This window comes from Heterodontus francisci, unplaced genomic scaffold (assembly GCF_036365525.1).
Source record: "Heterodontus francisci isolate sHetFra1 unplaced genomic scaffold, sHetFra1.hap1 HAP1_SCAFFOLD_140, whole genome shotgun sequence".
NCBI lineage: Eukaryota > Metazoa > Chordata > Chondrichthyes > Heterodontiformes > Heterodontidae > Heterodontus > Heterodontus francisci.
The window spans coordinates 1,659,567-1,673,497 of NW_027141745.1; positions in this window are offsets into that span (position 1 = coordinate 1,659,567).

Consider the following 13,931-nt stretch of genomic DNA (forward strand, 5'->3'; position numbering starts at 1 on the left):
ATTAACATCGCTGAACAAATAAATATTGGAAGATTCAATTTCAATTTGTTCCCATCCTTGTTCAAACACCTCCTGACTCACTCGAAGGTTTAAACCGAAGGAGCAGTTCTGGTGGTGCAGGGTCCCTTTAAGAGGTTGGGACTGACCCTCTCCATGTTGCCCCCTCCCCCTACCCCACTCGTGGTCACAGCGCTGGGTCACGGGTTACAGACTGTCAGTCTCTGGGACTGTCCCATTACCTCCTGACCCCAAAGACAAGAAAAGGAAAGCAAAAATTATCCTGCTCCCTGTGAAATCAGATTGACAATAAATTGAAGCCCCGAGAGTGAAATATAAAAGGCGAAAAGAGAGATTTTGATGTTTCTAAAAACATTCTTTACACAGAGGGATGTGTTTGTGTTTATCTTTCCCAGTTGGTCAATGTGAATATATGTGTCTCTGTGTGGGTTCTCTCTCTCTCTCTCTCTCTCTCTCTCTCTCTCGGTCAGTGGGAATGGCTGTGTCTGGCTGTGGATTTCTATGTGTGTGTGTGTGTTTATCTGGACATGTCAGTCTGCCTGTGTGTATTTGGCTGTCTTTCTGTCTGTGTGGGATAGGACACTGAAGGAGAGTCTTTCATCCAATGGTGACTTTATGGGTGGAACTGAGGAACAGAAAACGATCTAAACCTGGAAGAGGTTTTGTGTATAGACCCCCTGGTCGCAGTTCTGAGGTGTCAGATTGTATAAATGCACAAATTAGGCAAGTGTGTAACAAAGACAAAGTCGTATTAGTGTGGGATTTTAACTTACACATAGATTGGCAGAGGCAGACTAGCATCTGTCAGAAAGGTAGTGAATTTTGGGAATGTGTCTGGGATACTTTCAGACAGCCATGTGTCCTAGATGTAACAAGGGGAGAGGCAATATTAGATTTAGTTATGAGTAACTAGACAAATTTAATTAGCAGCCTAACTGGCGTGAATATTTATCAAATAGTGGTCACAACATGATTAAAATCAAGGCATCGTTTGAAAGTGAAATGCACGAATCAGCTGCTAGAATTTTAGACTTGGGTCGGGCTGACTTTACCAGGATTAGACAGAGACTTTCCACAGTAAACTGGGAAGATCTCTTTCTGGGTCAAACAACTGAATAACAGTGGAGAATATTGAAAGAAACATTTAACGTAATACAGAGCGAGTATATACCCCTGAGAGGAAAAAGCTCCACTTCATAGAAAAAACAGCCATGAACAACCAAAGAGATTAGGGACAGTCCAAACGTAAAAGCAAGGGCTTACAAAAATGCAAAACACAACACAGATCCGGCCGAATTGGATAGACACAAAGACCAGCAAAGGGTCACAAAGCAGCTTAAAGGAGTTACTGAAAGAGATGATGAAATGAAACTTTCAAGGGACATCAAAATCAATAAGAAGAAATTTTATAGTTACATAAGGGGAAATCGGGTGGTCAAGAGCAAAGTTGGCCCACTAAAAGCTGAAAATGGAGATATTGTCATTGATAATGCAGAAATGGCAGACATGTTGAACAATTACTTTGCCTCAGTATTTACAGTTGAAAAGGAGGATAACTTACCAGCAATACCGAAAAATTAATCGCCGATAGGTGCCAGGGACTTAATACAATTAACGTTCAGTAAAACATCAGTAACAAAGAAATTAATGCAACTAAACAGTGGGAAATCTCCAGATACTGATGGTTTCCATGCGATGGTGTTAAAGGAAGTAGGTGAGCACGTTGTAGATACCTTAACTATAGTCTTTCAGAGTTACCGAGATTCAGGAGTGCTCCCTCTGGGCTGGAAAGTTGTACATATCACTCCATTTTTGAAGAAGAGTGAAAGGGGGAACCAAGGAAATTACAGATGCGTTAGCCTGACATCTGTGGTGGGCATCTTGCTGGAGTATTTAATCAAGGATACCGTGACTGGACGCCGAGAAAAATTTCAGTTAATCAGGGACAGCCAACGTGGATTCATGACGGGAGGTCATGCCTGACAAATCTCATTGATACTTTTTTTAAAGAGGTGACTAAGGTACTGGACAGGTGAATGTCGATGGATGTTATTTAGTTTAGTTTAGTTTAGTTTAGTTTAGTTTAGTTTAGAGATACAGCACTGAAACAGGCCCTTAAGCCCACCGAGTCTGTGCCGACCATCAACCACCCATTTATACTAATCCTACACTAATTCCATATTCCTACCACGTCCCCACCTGTTCCTATATTTCCCTACCACCTACCTATACTAGGGGCAATTGCTAATGGCCAATTTACCTATCAACCTGCAAGTCTTTGGCATGTGGGAGGAAACCGGAGCACCCGAAGGAAACCGGGTTACATGGACTTTCCAGAAGGCATTTGATAAAGTCCCACATAAGAGACTGTTAATTAAGGTAGACACCCAGGGAGTTGAGGGCAAATTATTGACATGGTTAGGAAGCTGGTTGAGTGGTCGGTGACAGAGAGTGGGGATAATGGGTAAGTATTCCCATTGGCAGGATGTAGCTAGTGGTGTCCAACAGGGACCTGTGTTGGTGCCTCAATTATTCACATTATTCATTAAAGACTTGGATGATGGCATCGTTCGTCATATATTCAGACTTGCTGATGATGCGAAGTTACGTGGCATTGTAGAAAGTTTAGATGATAGCATAAAGTTACAAGGAGAAATAGACAGACTTGGTGAATGGAAAAAAAAACAGTGGCAGATGGATGTCAATGTGGGCAAGTGTGAGGTTATCCATTTTGGACCAAAAAAGAATCGAGCAGGGGACTTCTAACTGGAAAGAGGTTAAGCACAGTGGATGACCAAAGAGACTTGGGGGTTCAGGTGCATAGATCTTTAAAATGCCACAAGCAAGTGCAGAAATTATTCAAAAAGGCTCATGGAATGCCAGCCTTTATATCAAGAAGACTGGAGTATAAAGACACAGAGGTTATGCTGCAGCTGTACAAAACCATGGTTAGACCCCACTTGGAATACTGTCAGCAGTTCTGGGCACCACACCTGAGGAAGGATATATTGGCCTTAGAGGGAGTGAAATGTAGGTTTACTAGAATGACACCTGGACAACAGGGGTTAAGTTACGAGGAGAGATTACACAAATTAGGCCTTTTCTCGCTCGAATTTAGAAGGTTGAGGGGTAATTTGATCGAAGTCTTCAAGATATTCACAGGAAAAGATAGGCTAGATAAAGATAAGCTATTCCACTGTTCGAAGATTCTAAAACGAGGGGACATAGTCTAAAAAGTAGGGCCAGTCCATTCAGCGGAGATGTTAGGAAGCCCTTCTTCACGCAAAGGGTGGTAGAGGTTTGGAACTCTCTCCCACAAACAGCGGTTGAATCCAGAACAGTGGTTAGCTTTAAATCTGAGATACATTTTTGTTAAGCAAAGATATTAAGGGATATGTGCCAAAGGCAGGTATATGGAGTTAGGCTGCGGATCAGCCATGATCTCATTGAATGGTGAGACAGGCTCGAGGGGCTGAATGGCCTAATCCTGTTCCTACCTTCCTATGTTCCAAAAAGCTCTGAATAAAGACGTTTCATCTTAACAACTCCTATGAATATACCGAAATAGCCTGCACAAAATATCAACCAGTTGTTTCATTATACTTGTCAGAACAAAAGTGCCTCTCTCAAATGCGGCCTTTCTTGGGTTTATCTGGGTTGATGATGCAAAGATTGGTGGGACAGCAAGCTGTGACGAGGGCACAAAGAGACTGCAAAGGAAGATTGAAAGGTGAAGTGAGTGGGCAAGATATTGGAAGCTGGAATATCATGTGGAGAAATGTGAGGTTCTTCTCTTCGGCAGGAAGAATAGAAACACAGAACATTTTTCAAATGGTGATAAACTGTTAAATGTTGGTGTTCAGGAAGGATGTACTTGCCTTCGAGGCGAGGAGAGAGAGAGAGAGAGTGAGACATTGAGATGGGGTGAGGGAGAAGGCCAGTATTAAATGTCCCAAAGATACTGTGCAGGGTGCATTATAAAACAAAATCTGACACCAAACACACATCAGGAGAGATTAAGGCTGATGACCAAAAGCTTGGTCAAAAAGGTTAGTTTTAAGGAATGTCTTTAAGCAAGAATGAGAGGTAGAGAGGCAGAGAGGTTGTGAAAAGTAATTCCCGAGTGTTAACAGGCAGTGGCATTAATTCCTGATTACTGGTAAAGATTTGTTAGGAAAGGGTATTAATATTTACGGAGCCGAGACAGCTTGATGTGGACAAGAAGTAAATCAGCCATGACCTGATTGAATGGTTGGGACATGTCCCAGGGGCCGAATGGCCTCCTTCTGTCTTCCTAAGGGTTTTATTAATATCACTGCGAATGCAATGTTGGTTTTCTGTTTGAAAAGTGCTGACAAGGTCGGGGTTCTCTCTGGTCTCCCATAAACCCTCCTGCCAGCCTTGGAACGACTCATTGATTCATGTCGAAGGGAACCAGTCAAGGGTCCTGGTCTATATTTGCTGAGCCTTCCAGTCTCACTCAGTTTCTCGTCTATATTTGACTGTACATCACCCCTACTGTACCTTCACTCTGTATCCCATCCACCTGCCAAATTAGTCTAACCACTCCCACCCCCAAACGTCACGAGCAAAACTCCCAGCAAGGATGTTGGTCCCATTGCAGTTCAGGTGCAACCCATCTAACTTGTACAGGTCCCACCTTTGCCAGAAACAGACCCAGTGGTCCAGGAAACTAACGCCCTTCCTCCTGCCATGCATTCATATGCTCTATCCTCTTATTCCTATACTCACTAGCACGTGGCACTGGGAGTAATCCAGAGATTAGAACGTTTGCGGTCCTGCTTTTTAATTTGCTACTAAGCACCCTAAGTACTTGTTGCATCACCTCATCCCTCTTTCTACTTATGTCGCTGGTAGCAATGTGTACCACAACCTCTGACTGTTCACCCTCCCCCTTCATAATGTCTTGCAGCCGTTCCGTGAGATCCTTGGCCCTAGCGCCAGGCAAGAAACATACCATTCTGGCGTCACTTATGCGGACACATAAACGCGTGTCTGTACCCGTTACGATAGAATCCCCCATCACAATAGTTCCCTCACACTTTTTCCTACCCTGCTGTGCAGCTGAGCCACCGGTGGTGCCACTGACCTGGCTTTTGCGCGTTCCCCTGAGAAGCTATCTCCCCCAACAGTATCCAAAGTGGAACATCTGTTAGAATTGGAAATGGACCAAGGGGACACCTGCACTATCTGCCTAGTACTTCTGCTCTGCATGTGGGGGTCACACAATTCCCTTTCAACATGAGCAGTCTTTACCTGCAGTGTGACCACCTCCCTGAACGTGCTATCCACGATGATATCAACCTCGCAGATGCTCCACAGTGTCCCCAACTGCCGCTCAAGATCCGAAACGCGGATTTTGAGTTGCTGCAGCTGGAGACACCTCCTGCACACGTGTTCACCCTGGACATTGGAAGTGTCCCTGACTTCCCAGATCGCTCAAGAGGAGCACTCCAGGTTGCTGAGCTGCCCTGCCGTAACTTACCCTGAATTTATACCCATAAATTGCCCAACAATTAGATTATTTACACAAAGGACCTTAGGTCCCGAAAAAAAAAACTACTATATTAAAACAAAACTGTAGACCTTTCCCTTTCCCTTTACTTTCCAACCCAGCTACTTGGAGTTATTCTCTCACAACAGTTACGCATTCCTGAGCATTGAAGAAAGTTTATTATCGAAGACAATATTTAAAATGCTTATTTTTTGTTTCAACTATCGACATTCCATTTGATTCCAGGCCTTGCCATGTTTTGTTTTTCTATTCATTTGATTCCTCCAATAATCATCGCTTTGTCTTTGTCTCAGCTGTTGTTGCACTTCTAAATCCCAGTGGTCATACTCAAATATTTTCTCTCCTATTTGCTTGATGTAAGTTAGGTTAAATCAGAAACTGGATTCTCTTATAACTCAAATGACTTATTGCATGTTGCAAAAAAACAGTTGCCTATTTAAAGATAAATGCAGCTCAACTGATTTTACCCCACGTTAACACATTTATATTGCAGATGGATGTTTAATTGTGAATCCCAGGAAAAGTTACAAACCATTTACTAATCATGTTACCATTCACAAAGTATGACATTGACTAATTCCTTTCTTAATGAGTCCACTGATTAATTATTATGAGGATTAAGTAACGTTAGTCATTTTAAAACACCATTCCAAGAACCTCCAATTCCCCACAGGACAAAATCTGCCTCCTCCTTCATCTCATTATTGTTGTTGACCACTCGTTCTCTTCTCTAGCTCATGCGTGGTGTGATCTGCACAAAGTATGCATGTTCTTACCTTCTAAAATATCATCACCACAAATGACTGCTGCTGATGAAGAATGTTATTATCTGTTAAGACGTCATTGACACTCCTCAGATTGAAAACTGTCACCACACCTGCTGATCACCTCACTCGATGAAAGTCATTATCCTTTCACAGGAGTGCTGTTAATTCCTAAACTATTATCATGTAAGTACATACAATTAAAACAACAGATAATGCTCGCTGGCTTATTATTTACCTCAGATACCCCTTTACTGTTGATAGGAAACGCACCGAATCATACTGATTTATTTTTCATCTAAGTTTCCCAAATTCAAATAATGGTGTCATCAGTTGATAATATCTTTCGTTTATTTATCTTAAAAAAAGGTTTTCCTCAATATTCAGCAACCACCTAGACAGTATTCCCACTAACTTTTTTGAAAATTACACATGTTTATATCCCTTTAAACTCAGGTAGACTTCCTTTAGAGTGCTTGGAATAGCAACACATATTAATTTATTTATTATTGATTCAAATGTCATAAACAATTATTTCCATGTTTCATGGTTTCAGATGAATTTATCAGAGACACTAATGTGTTCAGTTGTTATGCAAGCTGACCACAAATAATTACAAAGACTTTCTCTGGAAAGATAACAAATAGAAACAGATGTATGAATGAATTAATGCCAATTCCTGACTTTTTAAAAAAAGAAGGCCAAGCCTTCAGATCAAAATATTAACATGCTGTCAAAAATGTTGCAGAATTCTTAAGCTGCTGGAGTTGATTGATCTCTGTGACCATATGGTCCACTTATTTAGAGAAACAAAGAACACAAGGTCCATTTGGCTTGAAACCAGATGAGTTCCTTCTGTCCAGATATATGTGGTAATTTAGAAACAGTAATTATCACAAAATCCTAGGTGGATACAAAACTGACTTTGTGGCAGGAAACAAAGGGTAATTGTTGATGGGCGTCTTAATGACGGGAAGGCTATTTCCAGTGGTATTCCGGGGAGCTCAATACTGGTCCCCTGCTTTTTGTGGTATAACAATGATTTGGACGTAAATGTAGGGGGCATGATCAAGAAGTTTGCAGACCAGACGAAGATTGGCTTTTTTGGTAGATAGCAAGGGGGATAGCTGTAGGATGCAGGAAGATATTGATGGTCTGCTCAGATGGGCACAAAGTGACAAATGGTATTCCAGCCAGAGAAATGCGAGGTGGTGCATTTTATGAGGTCAATCATGACAAAGGAGGACACGATAAATGAGAACATACTGAGAAGTGAGGGACCTTGGAGTCAATGTCCACAGATCCCTGAAGGTAGCAGGACAGGTCGATAAGGTGGTTCAGAAGGCATATGGAATCCTTTATTTTATTAGCTGCAGTATAGAATGTAAGAGCAGGGGGGTTACGCTGGAACTGTATAACTCATTGGTTCGGTCACAACTTGAGTACTGTGTGCAGTTCTGGTCACCTCATTACATAAACGATGTAATTGCACGATAGAGGGTACAGAGGAGATTTACGAGGATGTTGCCAGGACTGGAAAAATGCAGGCACGAGGAAAGATTGAACTGGTGTGGTTATTCTCCTTGGAACAGAGAAGGCTGAGAGGAGATCTGATTGAAATGTACAAAATCTGAGGAGCCTGGATAGAGTGGAGGTGAAGGATTTATTCGCCTTATCAGAGAGGTCAGTGACGAGGGGGCAGAGCTTTGAAGTGATTGCTAGAAAAATGGAGGGGAGATGAGGACAACATTTTTTCACCCAGAGGATGGTAGTGATCTGAACCTCACAGCCTGAAAGGGTAGCTGAGGCAGAGACTCTCTACTCATTGAAAAGGAGTCTGGATATGCACCTCAGCTCCCATAATCTGCAGGGCTATGAACCAAATGCTGGAAGGTGGGAGTGGAATAGGTGGATCCTTTTACGGCTGGCTCAGCCAGGATGGGTCAAAGTGTCCTCTTTCTGTGCCTTCGACATTTTATGCTTTTATGATTCCATGGTTCTTGGAAGCTTCAAATACTAAATTATTCCTCTTCTCCATTGATATTCGTTCTGTGCTTTTGACCAATCTTTTATATGGTAATTCAAATGGCATCTTATTTACAGGTCTTGCGGATCTATGTCTGGTTGTTCCCCTTATGTATTCCTTTCCTTGAATGAAAACAGTTGGTCAAGTAACATACACTGACACCAAGAAACAAAGACATACACTGACACCCAGTAACAAAGACACACACTGACACCATGTAACACAGACATACACTGACACCCAGTAACACAGAAACACACTTACACCAAGTAACAAAGACATACACTGACATAGAGTAACAAAGACATACACTGATACCCAGTAACACAGACACACACTTACACCAAGTAACAAAGACACACACTTACACCAAGTAACACAGACATAAACTGACACACAGTAACAAAGAAATACACTGACACCATGGCACAAAGACATACACTGACACAGTAACAAAGACATACACTGACACCAAGTCACAAAGACATACACTGATACCCAGTAGCACAGACACACACTTACACCAAGTAACCAAGACATACACTGACAGCAAGTGACAAAGACATACACTTACACCAAGTAACACAGACATACACTAACACCAAGTAACAAAGACATACAATTACACCAAGTAACAAAGCCACACACATACACCAAGTAACACAGACATACAATGACACCAAGTAACAAAGACATACACTGTTACCCAGTAACACAGACACACACTTACACCAAGTGACAAAGACATCCACTGATGCAAAGTAACACAGACACACACTTACACCAAGTCACACAAACACACACTTACACCAAGTAACAAAGACATACACTGACACCAAGTAACAAAGACATACAATTACACCAAGTAACAAAGACACACACTTACACCAAGTAACACAGACATACACTGACACCAAGTAAAAAAGACATACACCGTTACCCAGTAACACAGACACACACTTACACCAAGTAACAAAGACATACACTGATACCAATTAACACAGAAACACACTTACACCAAGTAACACAGACACACACTTACACCAAGTAACAAAGACATACACTGACACCAAGTAACAAAGACATACACTTACACCAAGTAACACAGAGATACACTGACACCAAGTAACAAAGACATACAATTACACCAAGTAACAAAGACACACACTTACACCAAGTAACACAGACATACACTGACACCAAGTAACAAAGACATACACTGACACCCAGTAACACAGACACCCACTTACACCAAGTAACACAGTCACACACTGACACCAAGTATCAAAGACATACACTGATACCCAGTAACACAGACACACACTGGGCGGCATATTGGCACAGTGGTTAGCAGCCTCACAGCTCCAGGGATCCGGGCTCGATTCTGGGTGCAGCCTGTGCGGAGTTTGCAAGTTCTCCCTGTGTCTTCGTGGGTTTCCTCCAGAAGCTCCGGTTTCCTCCCACATGCCAAAGACTTGCAGGTTGATAGGTTAATTGGCCATTATAAATTGCCCCTAGTATAGGTCGGTGGTAGGGAAATATATAGGGACAGGTGGTGATGTGATAGCAATACGGGATTAGTGTAGGATTAGTATAAATGGGTGTTTGATGGTCGGCACAGACTCGGTTGGCCGAAGGGCCTGTTTCAGTGCTGCATCACTAAACTAAATACTGACACCCAGTAACACAAACAAACACACGCTGACACCCAGAAACATAGAGAAACACTGATACACAGTAACAAAGAAATACACTGACACACAGAGAAACACTGTCACCAAGTAACAAAGACATACACTGACACCCAGTAACAAAGACATACACTGACACCGAGTCACAAAGACATACACTGAAACCCAGTAACACAGACACACACTTACACCAAGTAACAAAGACATACACTGACACCAAGTAACAAAGACATACACTGACACCAAGTAACAAAGACATACACTCACACCAAGTAACAAAGACAGACACAGGCACCAAGTAACAAAGACATACAATTACACCAAGTAACAAAGACATACACTGATACCCAGTAACACAGACACACACTTACACCAAGTAACAAAGACATACACTGACACCAAGTAACAAAGACATACACTGACACCAAGTCACAAAGACACACACTGACTCCCAATAACAAGGACATACACTGACAACAAGTCACAAAGACATACACTGATACCCAGTAACACAGACGCACACTTACACCAAGTTACACAGACATACACTGACACCAAGTAACAAAGACATACACTGATACTCAGTAACACAGACACACACTTACACCAAGTAACAAAGACAGACATTGATACCCAGTAACACAGACACACACTTACACCAAGTAACAAAGACATACACTTACACCAAGTAACACAAACACACACTTACACCAACTTACAAAGACATACACTGGCACCAAGTAACAAAGACATACAATTACACCAAGTAACACAGACACACACTTACACCAAGTAACAAAGACATACACTGATACCAAGTAACACAGACACACACGTACACCAAGGAACACAGACACACACTTACACCAAGTAACAAAGACATACACTTCCACCAAGTAACAAAGACATACACTTACACCAAGTAACACAGACATACACTGACACCAAGAGACAAAGACATACAATTACACCAAGTAACACAGACACACACTTACACCAAGTAACAAAGACATACACTGATACCAAGTAACACAGACACACACTTACACCAAGTAACACAGACACACACTTACACCAAGTAACAAAGACATACACTTACACCAAGTAACAAAGACATACACTTACACCAAGTAACACAGACATACACTGACACCAAGTAACAAAGACATACAATTACACCAAGTAACAAAGACACACACTTACACCAAGTAACACAGACATACACTGACACCATGTAACAAAGACATGCACTGATACCCAGTAACACAGACACACACTTACACCAAGTAACAAAGAGATACACTGATACCCATTAACACAGACACACACTTACACCAAGTAACAAAGACATACACTGACACCAAGCCACAAAGACATACACTGATACCAAGTAACAAAGACATACAATTACACCAAGTACCAAAGACACACACTTACACCAAGTAACACAGACATACACTGACACCAAGTTACAAAGACAGACACTGATACCCAGTAACACAGACACACACTTACACCAAGTAACAAAGACATACACTGATACCAAGTAACACAGACACACACTTTCACCAAGTAACACAGACACACACTTACCCCAAGTAACAAAGACATACACTGACACCAAGTAACAAAGACATACACTTACACCACGTAACACAGACATACACTGACACCAAGTAACAAAGACATACAATTACACCAAGTAACAAAGACACACACTTACACCAAGTAACACAGACATACACTGACACCATGTAAAAAAGACATGCACTGATACCCAGTAAACAGACATACACTGACCCCAAGTAACAAAGACATACACTGACACCAAGAAACAAAGACATACACTGATACCCAGTTACACAGACACACACTTACACCAAATAACAAAGACATACACTGACACCCAGTAACAAAGACATACACTGACACCAAGTCCCAAAGACATACACTGATACCCAGTAACACAGACACACACATACACCAAGTAACAAAGACATCCACTGACACCACGAAACAAAGACATATACTTACACCAAGTAACACAGACACACACTGACACCCAGTAACACAAACAAACACACACTGACACCCAGTTACATAGAGAAACACTGAAACACAGTAACAAAGACATTCACAGACAGACACTGACACCAAGTAACAAAGACTAACGGAGACACACACTGACACCAAGTAACAAAGACATGCACTGATACCAAGTAACACAGACACACACTTACACCAAGTAACACAGACATACACTGACACCAAGTAACAAAGACATACACTGATACCCAGCAACACAGACACACACTGGGCGGCACATTGGCACAGTGGTTAGCAGCCTCAGATCTCCATGGACACGGGCTCGATTCTCGGAACTGCCTGTGCGTTGTTTGCAAGTTCTCCCTGTGTCTGCGTGGGATTCCTCCGGGTGCTCCGGTTTCCTCCCACATGCCAAAGACTTGCAGGTTGATCGGTTAATTGGCCATTATAAATTGCCCCTAGTACAGGTAGGTGGTAGGGAAATACATAGGGACAGGTGGGGATGTGATAGGAATACAGGATTAGTGTTGGATTAGTATAAATGGGTGGCTGATGGTCGGCACAGACTCGGTTGGCCGAAGGGCCTGTTTCAGTGCTGTATCACTAAACTAAATACTGACACCCAGTAACACAAACAAACACACACTGACACCCAGTAACATAGAGAAACACTGATACACAGTAACAAAGACATACACTGACAGACAGACACACACTGTCACCAAGTAACAAAGACATACACTGACACCCAGTAACAAAGACATACACTGACACCGGGTCACAAAGACATACACTGATAACCAGTAACACAGACACACACTTACACCAAGTAACAAAGACATACACTGACACCAAGTAACAAAGACATACACATACACCAAGTAATGAAGACATACACTGACAACAAGTAACAAAGACATACACTGATACCCAGTAACACAGACACACACTTACACCAAGTAACAGAGACATACACTGACACCAAGTAGCAAAGACATGCACTGATACCCAGAAACACAGACACACACTTACACCAAGTAACAAAGACATACAATGACACCAAGACACAAAGACACACACTGACAGACAGTAACAAAGACATACACTGACACCAAGTATTTTGACACACACTGACACCAAGTAACAATGACATACAATTACACCAAGTAACACAGACACACACTTACACCAAGTAACAAAGACATACACTGATACCAAGTAACACAGACACACACGTACACCAAGTAACACAGACACACACTTACACCAAGTAACAAAGACATACACTTCCACCAAGTAACAAAGACATACACTTACACCAAGTAACACAGACATACACTGACACCAAGTGACAAAGACATACAATTACACCAAGTAACACAGACACACACTTACACCAAGTAACAAAGACATACACTGATACCAAGTAACACAGACACACACTTACACCAAGTAACACAGACACACACTTACACCAAGTAACAAAGACATACACTTACACCAAGTAACAAAGACATACAATGACACCAAGACACAAAGACACACACTGACAGACAGTAACAAAGACATACACTGACACCAAGTATTTTGACACACACTGACACCAAGTAACAATGACATACAATTACACCAAGTAACACAGACACACACTTACACCAAGTAACAAAGACATACACTGATACCAAGTAACACAGACACACACGTACACCAAGTAACACAGACACACACTTACACCAAGTAACAAAGACATACACTTCCACCAAGTAACAAAGACATACACTTACACCAAGTAACACAGACATACACTGACACCAAGTGACAAAGACATACAATTACACCAAGTAACACAG